This window comes from Anabrus simplex, chromosome 1 (genome assembly GCF_040414725.1).
Source record: "Anabrus simplex isolate iqAnaSimp1 chromosome 1, ASM4041472v1, whole genome shotgun sequence".
NCBI lineage: Eukaryota > Metazoa > Arthropoda > Insecta > Orthoptera > Tettigoniidae > Anabrus > Anabrus simplex.
Window position 1 is genome coordinate 138,064,802 of NC_090265.1, and position 16,986 is coordinate 138,081,787.

Here is a 16,986-nt window from a genome sequence, read left to right on the forward strand (position 1 = left end):
ATCTGTTGTTCTCCTATTCTTTTCTTAAATTATTTCAATGACATTGGAATTTTATTGAACATCTCCCTTGGTAAGTTATTCAAATCTCTAACTCCCCTTCATATAAATTAATATTTTCCGCAATTTGTCCTCTTGTATTCCAACTTTATCTTCATATTGTGATCTTTCCTACTTTTAAAGACGCCACACAAATTTATTCGTCTACTTAATGTCATTCCACGCCATCTCTCCGCTGACGGCTAAGAACATACCACTCAGTCGAGCAGCTCGTCTCCTTTCTTCCAGTTCTTCCCAGCCCAAACTTTGCAACATTTTTGTAACGCTACTCTTTACAAGTAATAAATATAATTTTTGATCCGTATTGATGATAATTGATTGAAATAATAACATTGAGTTAATTTATTAATTTGTCCACCTAATCAACACAATAAATCATGTCTTTGTTGAATTACATTGATATGTTAATTAAAATGGTACATGTTTCGCCTTACATAACTCAACAACGTTATAACATCATATCAAATGAGATGGTCCATAGAGGTCTAATATAAACATTGTATATTAACCTTCAACGACATCCTCGAACTTCTTCCTCAAAGTGAACTACAACATCACCATATGTTGTTGAATTTTGACTTTTAACTTACGTAAACAAATTATCACAGGTCACCTGACCATCTCTCAACTTTATTTTTATTCAACATTATGTTTTAAAAATACGATTCCCATAGCCATTTTCATTATTATCTAGTTCCAACCGCTAGTCAGTCAACATCATTTTACAGCAATTTTACCACTTATCTATATAAAAATGTTTGTTTATTCATTTTACACATATCAATAGTCTATTAAATGGTACTACTGTAAATAATTTCCCCAATTATAAAATTCTCACTCATAGCTTTGTCTGTAAAACCAACATTGTACTAGTCTTTTACCATATGTCAATTTTCTTTCAACATTCTTCAAGGCTTTTTATAAATTAGTTTTATCTTATTTATATGTAAATCAGGTGCCTGATTTTATTTCACGGTTAAACCCATGGCTGATGATGCCTATATGTAAGGCGAAACATGTACCGTTTTAATTAACATATCAATGTAATTCAACAAAGACAAGATTTATTGTATTGATTAGGTGGACAAATGAATACATTAACTTAATGTTGTTATTTCAACGCTACTCTTGTCGGAAATCACCCAGAACAAATCGAGCTGCTTTTCTTTGGACTTTTTCCAGTTCTTGAATCAAGTAATTCTGGTGAGGGTCCCATACACTAGAACCATACTGTAGTTGGGGTCTTACTAGAGGCTTATAAGCCCTCTCCTTTACATCCTTACTACAACCCCTAACTATTCTCATAACCATGTGCAGAGATCTGTACCCTCTATTTACAATCATATTTATGTGATTACCACAACGAAGATCTTTCCTTATAGGTATTTACAATGATCTCCAAAGGGAACTTCCACCCCATCAATGCAGTAATTAAAACTGAGAGGAATTTTCCTATTTGTGAAACTCACAACCTGACTTTATCCTCGTTTATCATCATACCATTGCCTACTGTCCATCTAACAACATTATCGAGGTCATTTTGCAGTTGCTCACATTCTTGTAACTTATTCATTACTCTGTACAGAATAACATCATCTGCGAAAAGCCTTATCTCTGATTCCACTTCTTTACACATATCATTGATATATATAAGAAAACATAAAGGTCCAATAATACTGCCTTGAGGAATTCCCCCTCTTAATTTTTACAGGGACAGATAAAGCTTCATCTACTCTAATTCTCTGAGTTCTATTTTCTAGAAACAGAGCCACCCATTCAGTCACTCTTTTGTCAAGTCCAATTACACTCACTTTTGCCAGTAGTCTCCCATGATCTACCCTATCAAATGCCTTAGACAGGTCAATCGCGATACAGTCCAATTGACCTCCTGAATCCAGGATATCTGCTATATCTTGCTGGAATCCTACAAGTTGGGCTTCAGTGAAATAACCTTTCCTAAACCCAAACTGACTTCTATCAAACCAGTTATTAATTTAGCAAACATGTCTTATAAAAACAGAAAGAATGCTTTCCCAATGCTTACATACAATGCATGTCAAACTGACTGGCCTGTAATTTCACGTTTATGTCTATCACCCTTTCCTTTATATACAGGGGCTACTATAGCAACCCTCCATTCATTTGGTAAAGTTCCTTCATGCAAACAATAATCAAACAAGTACTTCAGATATGGTACTATATCCCAACCCATTGTCTTTAGTATATCCCCCGAAATCTTATCAATTCTAGCTATTTTTCTAGTTTTCAACTTTTGTATCTTACTGCAAATGTCATTGCTGTCATAGATAAATTTTAATACTTCTTTAGTATTAGTCACCTCCTCTATCTGTGCATTATCCTTGTAACCAACAATCTTTACATAGTGCTGGCTGAATACTTCTGCATTTTGAAAATCCTCGCATACACACTCCCCTTGTTCATTAATGATTCCTGGAATGCCCTTCTTGGAACCTGTTTCTGCCTTAAAGTACCTATACATACTCTTCCATTTTACACTAAAATTAATGTGGCCACCAATTATGCTTGCCATCATGTTATCCTTAGCTGACTTTTTCGCTAGATTCAATTCCCTAGTGAATTCCTTCAATTTCTCCTTACTTCCACAGCCATTTCTGACTCTATTTCTTTCCAATCTGCACTCCTCCTTAGTCTTTTTACTTCCCTGTTGTAATATAGTGGATCTTTACCTTTCCTTACCACCTTCAAAGAACAAACCTATTTTTACATTCCTCAACAATTGCTTTAAACCCATCACAGAGTCTGTTTACATTTTTATTTACCGTTTTCCACCGATCATAGTTATTGTTATTAAAAACTCCCTCATGCCTGTTTTATCAGTCATATGGTACTGCCTAACAGTCCTAATTTTAATCTCTTCCTTTCTTTCACATTTATTTTTAATTAGGACAAAAGCAGCTTCGTGATCTCTAATACCATCTATTACTTCGGTTTCTCTATAAAGCTCATCTGTTTTTACCAAGACCACATCCAGGATTTTCCCCCCTATAGTTGGTTCCATCACTTTCTGAATCAGGTGCCCTTCCCATATTAACTTACGTGCCATTTGTTGGTCATACTTCCTGTCGTTCCCATTTCCTTCCCAATTGACATTTGGTAAATTAAGATCTCCCGCTACAATCACATTCCTTTCCATGTCGTTTCCCACATAGCTGATTATCTTATCAAATAATTCTGAATCCATGTCAGCACTACCCTTTCCCAGTCTGTACATTCCAAAGACATCAAGTTGCCTATTATCTTTAGAAATGAGCCTTACACCTAGAATTTCATGTTTCTCATCTTCAACTTTTCGTAGCTTACAAATTCTTCTTTCACCAGAATGAATACTCCCCCTCCCACCATTCTTATCCTATCTCTACGATACACACTTCAGTTCCGTGAGAAAATTTCTGCATCCATTATATCATTTCTCATTTTCAGTGGATTCCTCTTTGATCTATACATGAGTGATTTTGAAAGGTTAATAACGCAGTCCGCTCGCATAATGGCGTATGCCGATGATTTTGCTCTCTATTTTTACCACAACGTTATAAATACATGTGGAGAGCGAATGTCGCAACTTATGAGCGAGACCACCTCGTGGTTGGATTCACATGGACTTCAACTTGTAATATCCAAATGCTCAACTATGATCTCCACCCATCGACGTAATTATAACCGAAACTCTCTTACTTTCGATACGTATTCTATCCCTATCTGTAACCAATATAAATATCTTGGCTTAAATTTAGACAATAAATTAACCTGGAATCACCATATTAAACATTTACATAATAAAGCTACAGCCTATTTAAATGTCTTCAAAACGGTAATGCGCCGAAACTGGGGAGCGGACCTTGTCACAGCCCTTTCCTTATATAAAGCCACCCTCCGTTGCTATATGGATTATGGTGTACATATTCTTGATATGACTTCGACCACTAATTTAGCGCACCTCAATAAGTTACAATTCTGCTCTGTATGAATCTTCCTCGGAGGTCTTCACACAACGCCCACTAATGCTTTACTTGTGGAATCTGGAGACCCGTCTCTGAAAATACGAAAACTCATGTTAATTAACACGTACCTTTTAAAGCAATTTGCCATTATAGATACCTAGATATCCCCTCATTCTAAAATTATAACTTCTGTATGGATATTACACCATGCCACATAACCATAATCAAAAATGCCGGCACTCTACAACGCGTATGATTGTTTACATGGATACCGTGACTCTCTTTTGCGAACGCATATCCCACCGTATTACACATTTTCCTACCCCTGCTTCATTCATCGTCCTAACATTATCTTACGCACTGCTTCTAATTACCGCCAAGCTCAACGTAAACAATGCTCACTGGCACCAGTACAAAAAAGATTAGGTGTTACCACTTTCGCATGCTAAATAGACATATATGTATATATACACAGATGGCTCCAAGTCACAGAATGAAGTTGGAGCGGCGTTTTATGTCACTCAAACCCAGTTTTTCCAACTATTTATATTACCCGACCCCTTTTACATTTATTCTGATGAACATTTTAGGATACGTCAAGCCCTTATTTACATCAAACAACACGCTTATGCCAAAGCAACCATTTACACTGATGCTATGAGCGTATTACAACCACTCTCTTCCTCCTCCTTCTCATTCAGTTGGTATCTTTATAACGTAAAACATCTTATCTATACACTGGATCACTCAGGTGTATATCTCACGCTCGTTTGGGTGCCAGCGCGTAATGGCATCCATGGAAATGAACAGGCAGGTACTTATGCAACACAAGCAGCACGACTTCCACCTCTCGCCTTTCATATTGCTAACCCCACCCCAGATTATCTCCCACACATTAAAGATACGGCCCATCATGAACGGCAAACAGAATAGCACAATGCTACAAAATACAAAGGAAGATCATACTATCAACTGCAACCTCTTATTCCTCTAAAACCTTGGTTTATGGCAGGCCAGTACTCCCGACGACATATTACTAATATTATCCGTCTACGTTTTAATCATGTACTTACTCCTCAATACAAATAACTATTTCACCTGACCCCTCAGCCCTTTTGTGAATGTCGTAACTCCGGTGACGCCGATTAAATTTTTTTCCATGTCCATTATATTATTTAGCACGACAAAGTTTTTTATACCGCCTTGTACAGTTCAAATTTTCTTTGCCTACCAGTGTTTCTTGTTTACTCTATAACCTGACACATAGTTTAATTACTACAATTAACACATTCCTTGATGATTCCAACACCGCTTTATAAATCTATAAACTATTAATCTTTCAATTATTTATGTTTGTACGCTCCAGACTCCCTTTGTGTATACAACATAATTGTTTTGTTTTTTATATTTCTGGTGACTATCCACCAATTATGATCTGTTTCACACTAGATTTTGGAGCTGCCCACTATGCGCCTCTTACCCATCGTATCACATACTGTACCGTACCCAGGGGTAAATACCCTCTAGGACGATGCCTCCATTCCTGTATGAACATCCGACTAACTCAGGGTTGGGCAGAGAGTGGGTTGGTCGTCGTTGGGCCAGGCTAAAAGTCGAAGTTTCTCACTTAAATGTAAGTAAATGACAGGAAAATTTAGGTATAACTCGAATGAGAAACAATAATATGGGGTAGGATGAGTTTATTCATAAATATCCCCGAATCATACTAGTAAAATATCAAATAAATCAAATCATAATGACATTAACCTAAACTCAAAATTAATGAAAAAACTGGACATTAATAACGTTAATTTGTCAAAGAAACAAATGTGAAATGAAGTATCAAGCACAACAGTGAACACTTGAATACTTTTAGGAATAATCTTCTTCTTATAGTCCATTGTTCATGTAATATGATAACAGATGTACGCATACACTGATACGTATTTATTTCGGATGAAGTCACACTTGAAAATATCACATTGATACGGGTTACGAATTTAATTAGATTTAGATTAGATTAAACGTTAAAAGGAAAATTACAATATAAAATAAAGTTACGATGAACAGAAAAACTAAGACGTGTTACCTTCCCAATTGACATTTGGTAAATTGAGATCACCTGCTACTATTACATTCCTTTGCATATAATTTCCAACATAGCTGATTATCTTATCAAATAATTCTGAATCAGCATATGCGCTACCCTTTTCTGGTCTGTACACTCCAAATACATCAAATTGCCTAGTATCTTTAGAAATGAGCCTTACCCCTAGAATTTCGTGCTTGTCATCTTTAACTTTTTCGTAGCTTACAAATTCTTCTTTCACCTGAATGAATACTCTCCCTCCTACCATTCCTATCCTACCTCTATAGTACACCCTCCAGTTCCGTGAGAAAATTTCTGCATCCATTATATCATTTCTCAGCCATGATTCAACTCCTATTACAACATATGGTAAGTACATATCTATTCAATTAATTCTATTCCTTTCTTTACAATACTTCTACAGTTGAGCACTAACAGTTTTATCTCATCCCTACTTAATTTCCAGTTCCGTGTTCCCTTAACACCGCTCCCTAGGCCACCCTGTTTCCCTGAATGTACCTCCATAATAACCCTTCTAAACAAATTTCCTAACTTATATGTACCACTGCGGTTTAAGTGAAGGCCATCTGAGCGCAGATCCCTATCTCCTACCCACCCATTAGGATCTAGAACTTTTACTCACAGTTTCCCAAAAAGCCACTCCATATTCTCATTTAAATCCCCAATCACCTTCCAGTCAGTATCTCTCCTACACAGTATTCCACTGATAACAATCTCCGCTTCCTTAAATTTCACCCGTGCTTCATTTACCAGATCCCACACATCCCTGACTATGTTGGTACTTATACCTGCTTGTCTTACGTTGTTAGTACCAACGTGAAACACTACCACCTTCTCCTTTCCCTCCTCCTTCTCTTCTACTTTCCTGAACATCTGCCTTAACCTAATTCCTGGATAACACTCTACCCTGGTACCCTTTCCTCCACACACTTTCCCGACATGTCTAACGATAGAATCCCCCTAGACCAGAGTCTCAACCCTACCCACCTCATTTGATCTCCACCACTCCTGGTCAGTCCTATCTTTCCTGACAGCTGCAGAAGCTACTTCCTCCTCCCTTTTCTCCATCCCATGACCCTGTTCCACCTGTCTTTTCCTATCCACTACTCCACATTTCCCTTTCTTACCTCTTCCCTTTCTCCTACTTCCAAACTTCTCGGCAACAATTCCCTGTTCCTCATCTTCCCTCGGTTGTTCTACCTGCAGCGACTCGTACCGATTTCTCACCAACACCTGTCCTGAATTTTGATCCTGAATGGAGCCCTTAGCCTGCAATCTTCTTCCCCTTAAAACATTAGATCACCTGTCTTCCACAGTTCCCCCCTTTCCTTCCAATCCCTCTATTACACCTACTGTATCCTGTACATTGTTTGGAGGCCTACTTTCCTTCCTGTCCTCTGAGAGAATCCTAACTATATCCCTCAAGCTCTCCAACTCCTTCCTCATACTCCTTAATGCCTGGCCACACCCGCAGTTACTACACTCGCACTGCTTAGCCATTTTTTACTAAATAATTAAAAGAAAAGAAAAATAAGATAACTTATTCTGTGCAAAATAAAATGAAAGGAAAAAAATATTGTCTAACTTAGTTCACAAAGATTACACGACTGTAAGTTATTTAATATAGGCTACTACTACACTACAATACTACTTTATTGTACTGTTTTTATTCCTACAACACGCTAACACGATGAAAATTGCTGTTAATTACTGGAAACAGAGAATAATACACAAGAATTACACAATTCCTAACTGCAGTTAAGTCTACCCTAATTACAACAGGATTTTAGTAACAGAGTTACTACAGATACCACAGAAACGGTACTGTACTATGCAATATTTCACACTAATAGAATAAACACACTACTTTCTAATAAGAGGCTATAATACACTACAATAATTTTAAACTACGTTCAGACTAAGTACAGACACTACAAGAATTTTAAACTATGTTCAGACGTATTCTAATTACAACAGGTTATTACCAAGCAAAAAGAGAAAAGAAAATTACCGTTAAAGTTCGAAATTCGCAAAACTACTCAAAATTATAGAATAGGCACTCAAATTTCTAATAAGTTACTATACTACACTACAATAATGTTAAAACTACGTTCAGACGTACCGGTATCCTAGCTTCTTACTAAGCACAAATAGAAACGAACATTCCAATTAGGCCTTAATTTAGATTTTCGCAAGAACTACCGGTAGGTACTCAAAGATTACCGACAAAGTTAAAGACGTATACAGATTAATATTAGTACTACTTTGTCCTACTATGCTGTAATAGAAATGGAACCTGCCGTTTGCACAAAAATACACACGAATATAACAGGCAAGGTACTATCTAATATACCGTATCTACACTACAATTCTCAACTGAAATGCGGTTATGTGATCTTTACAGATGGTGGATTACTATTATTTTCCCTACTCCGCGGGACGGAGAATAAAAGTGTCCTTAAATGCTGAAAAATATGAGGTTGTTTACAATAATTTCTCAAAAGTATTTCATTCTAAACTACGCCAGGGACTTGAATTGCAATTATTGGAATGTAGGAACTTGATTATTAGCTAACCCTCATAAATACTGAAATGTCGAGGGTGTGAAATGTAAATTACGGATACTGTAACTGCCTACTCAGAACTACGAATGAACTACAAACAAAGCACGTAGGCGAAAGTAGACGCTGTCCATTTTCTAAGCTTTCAGATAGAGCAACAGTAACGCTATCTGTAGGTGCTGACCGTGGAACTATGACTTTCCTATAGCGTGATTTCTCCGCCCAGTAGACAGACTTACCAGTGTCTCTTCTTGCTCTCATTGGCTAGTATTTGGATCTCGGTTATAACGGTGCTCGTATTGGCTACCATCACAAACATGCTTTTAATGTAATTAATTTGAATTTACTTTATTATAAGACACGTCTAAAATAAAATAATAATATTCAAATACGAAGTATAACAAACTTACACCTTATATATACCGTGGTGTAGGTTGAGGAAAACTCAAAGTACTTCAAGTACATACATTTTATTGCCTGCCAATATTATTTACGGTATTATAACCCCCAAAATTATTGGCTTACATTCTTAAAAATGAACTCCAGAGTGTGCATACGGAAACAACAAAATTGCTTAACTTGATGTTGTATATTCCGCTAACGCCAGTTTCTAGGGAACGTTCTGTCCGGCTCCATGGCTAAATGGTTAGCGCACTGGCCTTTGGTCCAGAGGGTTCCGGGTTCGATTCCCGGCCGGATCGAGGATTTTAACCTTAATTGGTTAATTCCATTGCCTATGGGGCTGGTTGTGTGTGACATCATCATCATCCTCTCAGGTCGCCTATATGGCGTCAAATTGAAAGACGTGCACCAGGTCTCCCCAGAGGCCACACGCCATTATTATTATTATTATTATTATTATTATTATTATTATTATTATTATTATTATTATTATTATTATTATTATTATTATTATTATTATTATAGTGAACGCGCTATGAATGCCTCCAAACGAATTAAAACCTATTTAAGGAAGTCGATGACTGTCTAACTTGGGAACTCTAGCTATAGAGAAGGAACTGCTGTGGCATCTTAGCAAGACACCTGACGTCAAGACGAGAGTAATAGATATATTTGCTCAAATGAAGGACAGGCAGATTTAATTCATTTATAATATTGTTTAAGGTGACTTCTACGAAAATCTATTCTCTTAATAAATCTACGTAACAATGAAAAATATTGCTATTCTTTTATTCTAGCAGTATTTGATTATTTGACAACTCCCGCTGCCTATTTAGTCTATATTTAAAATAAAACGGGTGCACGCATGGTTATAGGTTGTTATAGGGTTCGTCTTAGTTTCAGAGCCATTAATATAATATTCAATACAGATCTTCATTCGTCGAAAACAAGTTTCCATATATAATATGATTCTCTCTCTCTCCAGTCGTTTCACTCATGACTGATTATCGTGACTTTGTTGTTTATTTTATAAGCTGATACCATTCTGTAAGTACTTACGTTTTTCGGACAGTAACTCTCCATGGTAAGTCCATTATCTCCCTTACTTGATCAACCCATCTTTTTGTGACCCCTCCTCGTGTCCTTGTGCCAGGAACTTTTCGTCGGACAATTAATTTTGCCAGGTTGTCATCCTCTCTTCTCATAATGTGACCAAAGGATTGCATTATGATCTGGTGCACAACTTGGAATAGACTTTCCTGTATTCCAATTTCCCGGATGAGATGATCATTTGTTCGCCTGATTAAAATAGCTTAAATAAAAATATCCCTGTCTACCTCCTTACTTAATTCACGCTTCGCCACTGCTTATCGTGGCATTGTTTTAGGGTCGTGTATCCGTAAGACCTTCTTAAAAATTATACTCCAACGCTTATTTGGGCTTTAGAACATTATAATCTGATTCCTAAAACCCAATATACATTTCTGAAAGGTAAAAGCACACAAGACCCAATAAATACTCTTGACATAGAAAACACAGTACTATTGCAATATTTTTGGACATTAAAGGAGCTTATGACTCTGTTCCCCTTCACTTTATTTGGGAAAAATTTGCATTAAAAAGGTTTCCCTCTCCAATTCATATATCTTATGAAACAATTATACAGTTATCGATACGTGACAATTAAATCCCCTACACACCACATTCCCAGTCGCCAATCGTCACATTGGCTCCCTCAGGGATATATACTAAGTGGGCTACCTTTTGTCCTTTATGTAAGTGACCTTGAACAAGTTATCTTACAATCTGCTAGATTATTAGTATATGCGGATGATTTGTTTTATATTTCTCTCATCATAGTATAGATGCGTGTAAAAAACCATTTATCTAGTGTCATGAGTAAAGTCTTCACCTGACTCAACGTACATGGTTTAAAACTTTCCATTACGAAAAGTGCGGCGATGCTTTTTACACCGAAACGCTCTTATGACCGCTCCCCTATCACTTTTGACGGACACGAAATTACTTTCACCACCCATCATACCTACCTAGACATTACCATTGATCATAAATTAAATAATTTACGACAAAAAGGTAACGGGTATGTCAAAATATTGAAAACAGTCACACGACGTAATTTGGGATCAAATCCTATAACAGTTCTTTCCTTATATCGCGCGACCATAAGCGCATACTTGATTATAGGGCAACGATAATTGACACTGCACCAATTTCTACTTTACAATACCTTGATACTTTACAATATCAAGCTATACGTATCTCCTTAGGAGCCCTTCGATCTACACCTACTAACGCATTACTTGTAGAATCGGGTGAACATCCTTTCTTTATTCGACGTCAAATGATAGCCAAAAATACCTCCTTAAAAATTCGCCCTTTTGAATTCCCCACTCATTCCAAAACTACAACTTGTGAATGAATGTTACAATACAAGACCTCCTAGAAATGCGTGAGCGCCAGCACTATATTTTGCATACAAAGAATTACATATCCACCGCACTTCCTTATTAAGAATCCCTACTTTGCGTATGTATTACTTTTCCTGTGATAGTCTTTGTTATAAACCTTACATTTTAAAACCCACTGCGGAGATTTTTCCAGGACTTTCTCACTCGTGGCAAAATATTACACCCAGGTAAACAAAATCAAAGTACCTCTTACGGATTGTGGTATTGACATTTACACTGATGAATCCAAAACCAAACAGGTAGTAGGAGCTGCAATCTTTGTTTCTAGCACCTTTGTTACCGAGCATTATCACTTACCACAAACTTTCTCCAGCTACTCCACTGAATTATTCGCGATCCGTCAAACGTTAATTTATATTAAAAACCACTCTTTTCCGAAGGCAACCATATATACCGATACATTAAGCGTGTTACAATCACTAACGTCCTGTAAATAATCATTTAATTGGTACCTGTAAAATGTCAATTATCTTATTTATCAACTTGAGCAATCCGGAATTTCCTTAACTTTAGTATGGACCCCTGGACATTCCGGAATTATAGGTAATGAACAAGCGGATTCTGCAGCAAAATACGCGGCCCATCTTCAGAGAGACCCTATTAATGTAATCATCCCCCCACGGACTATTATAACCTTCTCAAGGACTCAGCCACCCATGCTTGGCAACAGGAATGGTGTAACTCTGCCCGACATAAAGAAAGATTTTATTATCAACTTCACCCTCACATACGTACTAAGTCTTGGTACACACAAGATTCATACACTAGACGACATATTACCAACATAATCCGGTTACGCTTTAATCATGCCCTTACCCTACAATATAAATATAGCTTTCATCTCACCACCCTACCGCTCTGCATATGTGGAGATCGAGATGGTGACATTAACCAACTACTTTTCCAATGTCCTGTTTATTCTTCCGCACGGAGATTATTTTTCGAACAATTAGCACTTATAAACACCCCTTTCCCAACCCGTGTTTATTATATATTGCTTGACCCCACCCCTGTAATGGTTCAGATAATCAGTCGTTTTCTTGATAATTGCCGCCTAACGTTGTAAACATTACAATTGCATTTGTTTCCTTGTAAGCTATTTGCTCCTGCTTCCACTTCTATTTTGTTTATATGCACGTGTGGCGGCATCGGGAAGAATGAACTCGCCACACCTACAGAACGCACCCTTGTGCACAATGCAACATTGCATCAGGGTATAGCTTCCTAAACTAGCGTCATTCGGCGGTGTGGAGTGAGCGTGAGCATCACGTCTCTTTGTGTCTCGTTGGTGTGATCAATGTAACCTATCTCACATGCAAAGGTGTACTCAAACTGTATGTGGTGTAAATAAACCTATTATCCGTGAGGGCTGAACTATTTATGGACGATGTGGAGCCGCCTACAACCAAGACTCCATAAATGGTGACCCCGAGTATGGAGAACACGCTCATACCGTAACCTATCTTGGACAACGTGCTTCACTACAGATCACGGTATGTTACCACACTTTATTTCAAAGAGGCATCAGACTGTTTACTTCATTGGAACTACCACGTCTTCCGAGTATAAAACCAATTCGACAAACGACAAAAACAGTCGCCAGAATCCTAACGGTCGTTGGCGATATTCATCGCTTCAGTCCGCACGCGGCAACTGCACGACACATCTGCTTCTCTTCGAGAACTCTACATTTCATCTAAAAACTTGTATGTATATAACCAACGTTGTACTTGTTCCGGAATATCGCAAAATTTTATGCACGACATTAATTCGTTGTGAAATTGTACGATCATTACAAAGAAATCTATATAACGGACAGCACCTAGTTTTCTAACCACAATTACAATTTTGGTATTAAATTGATGTACGTAATCCAGCCATCTTTTGTGCAATTTTCTTTTCTTTCTTTTATGCTAATTAAGGCCCAAGATACAAGATACTTCACAATATAGGCCTACCTTATTTGCTGTTCAAACAAGTAAAATTACTTCAGAATAGCCTACTCATGCGTTAAAACTGATTGAATTGTTGTACTTTTATTATATGATGTACCGGTAACGGCGGTACAAACTAAGTCCCCGTCATAAAATCTTAAACTTACGTGTTATGCTCCGGACCGCTTACGAAGGACTGACTCGACAGCGAGCAACAGCTGTGCGCGCGTGACGTAGTGAGCGGGTGACGTCACAGCATGCCTCGCCACACTACAGAGCCTGGACCGATGTAGAATGTTCTACGAGTTTCGACGGATCAGATATAAATACGTACTGTTTCGCTCAGCAGATCACTGTCTATTCCAGCAGGTTACAGTATGTTGCCTGAGTGTAATACCAGCGTGTGGCCGGAATTTCTATGTGTACACTAGACTGTAGCAGGACGAATAGAAATGAATAGTGTGACGACTCCCTCTGAATCACATATTAACAGACACGGTGTACATGTTCTCCGCCACCTGCCGCGCTGCTGTCGGTAAAAGGGCCAAGTACGCGCGCTTTTCGTCGGCTTACTGTGGAAGTGTGTAAACAGTATGTGGTATTTTTCAGTACTTTTATACATTCTCCAGTTGTATAAATGCAAAATAGCTGGCATTAACTTTTCATGAACTGAAAAGAGAAAAAGGTTATGCATTTGAGAAGTAGGACGTATACTTTGGCATATGCTTCAATTTACTACCGCATGTGAATATGCCTACAACTTGCAGTGTCCCGGGTTGTAATTCGGGTTACAATAAACATTCGAATGATAAGCGTCATTTTTGTTTCACCCCCAAAAGATCCCACTCTGTTCTCAAAGTGGTCGAAGGCTATCCCACGTCAACATCTGCCTTAAAGTGATAGTACCCTTAACATAATTTTTCAGTCAGATTAGAGCCATGGCAAAAGCTGGTTGTCAAAGAGAATGCCAAAATCACAAGTACAGCTCAGGGAAAAAAAATTACAGCACGCTTACCTTTGATCAGCCACATTTTTTTTTAATTTGCTAGTTGCTTTACGTCGCACCGACACAGATAGGTCTTATAGCAACGATAGGATAGGAAAGGCCTAGGAGTTGGAAGGAAGCGGCCGTGGCCTTAATTAAGGTACGGCCCCAGAATTTGCCTGGTGTGAAAATGGGAAACCACGGAAAACCATCTTCAGGGCTGCCGACAGTGGGATTCGAACCCACAATCTCCCGGATGCAAGCTCACAGCCGCGTGCCCCTAACCGCACGGCCAACTAGCTCGGTCCACCATTATCAAGTTGGGAAGATGAACAAATTGCTCCTTTCACCAGTTCAAAAATTGTCATCATTCATAAGTTCTGTGGGCATATTGTTAAACATGCAAGCGAAGTGATAGGCTGTACAGCATGTATTGGTTCTATGCAAAACAATACAGAGGAGGACCTAAGAAGTCTAGAAGAATATTTTAACGCATCTATCTTATTTGTCCATCGAGTGAATTATTATTGATGTTTTCTCATGTAGAGGAAGTTGTGAGAAATATTAGTGTACAAGAAGCATATGGGGTGAAATATTTCAAGAATGCCTGGATAGTTTACCGTCAATTACTGTTTCTTATAGACTTGGGTGCTGTACTGAACATGCTCAGGACTTGGTACCGGTATCAAAATTATTTTTTCATTATATACGATGCCGATTTTATTTCCGAACAAGAGAAGTATGGAAAGAAATGCAAGCTTGTACGACCGCAAAACATACCCGGAAAATGTCCAAGGTGTCCAGTTAACTGACTGATGGAGTGAAGTGCTGATAAGATTCATTAATTTGAGCATGTTAATATATAATTTAACTTAAGTAGTTATGTAGGAATTACATGTGTATGACATACCGGTACGTAACATCATGTGGGTGCCTGCAGAGTTTTAATGTGTTTATATTACGCAGCATATACACTAACAGTCGAACATGTGTCTTTTTAAGGTTATAGCTGATAATTGCACTGAGTTTCATTTTGTGGTGAATTAATGAAATAGCTCTATACACACATACCCGTTTGACATATTCGTTAAGACACTGACGAGCCAATTTCAGAAGTAATCTCATTAAATAATTACTAAATGTAAAATATTTCCTACGAATTTGTCACATATTACTTTCAAAACAAGGAACACTATAATCTTAATTTGCACGAAACACAGATCGCACATTAACACAGTCAACGGTCAGTGAAGAGAATGCACATTCCTGAAACATAACAATAATAAACACACGGTTTTGAATAATTTATTTAAACGATAAATTCCGAATTAAGTCACATCAGATCTCATTTAAAATCACATGTTCAGGGACAGCTGATCCCTGTTTACCTACACCAGCGCCGCGTAGTGTAGGAACATATCAAACAGCAGAAGTCGTCACACTATGTACTTCTATTCGTCCTGACTGTAGTATTCGCACAGTCAGTGCGCGGGTACCGTGATCGAGCGTGAAGCCGCTATTAAGTTTCAAGTTCGTGGACTTTAATCTCATCGTGTTGAATGTGGACTTATGCAGATTTCTTTATATTGTGACAACCTTTTACTCCGATAGGACGTGAGGTGAATTGTGTATCGTCTGGACATTATCTATTGACTATTACTCTATACGAGTGTCTACGACCCACAAACGTTTTCGAGTGCTCAAAATTGAAATTTTATGGACAGGTCTTAGAACTGATTGCTCCTTGCCGAATACTAAATACTTCGAGTTATAAGACTGTGTTTGAATCCAAATTTAATTTACCAATCCATAAATTGTGTCGACATTTTAGGTCATAAACTGTGAACTGTGCATGTGTGAACAGTGCATTTCTATTCTAATGAACAGTGTATTTCAATTCTGCGAACATTTAGTTTACGAACAGTCGAACCAAGGACTGTCAGTACTCAATTAATTTCGTCTTTGGTTTCATGTTATTTTCAATACGTGAATGAGTTCTGATTCACGAGCGGAACATCTTTATTTCATTTAAATAGAACAGTGCTTCAATGAACTGAGTCATGTGACATTACTTCACGTTGTACTAGGTGCAACGAACTTTAAGTAATTCTGTTAAACTCGACAATCAGTTCCGAGTGGACTTTATTTTATGAATATTTCTTTCACTTGGCACGTGACAAAATTAAGTGACATTTCACCGAGACATTTGTGTTTGGACTTTGTTAAAAGCATTTATAAACACTCTCTCATCTGTGCAGAAGCAGCCTTTGCATTAACTCGCCCCAGAGCTTAACGATGTTCATTCATGTTCACCATTTACAAGGACTACCTCAACGCCATGGATTTTCAAGACACCGAATAGATCTTCTAGAACTTCCATCGGGGGGCGAATGGTGGTTCGCTGCTATGGAAAATGGAGCTGCCGGAATCCAAGGACATCGCCAGCCATAGGACGAGGAACATTTTCG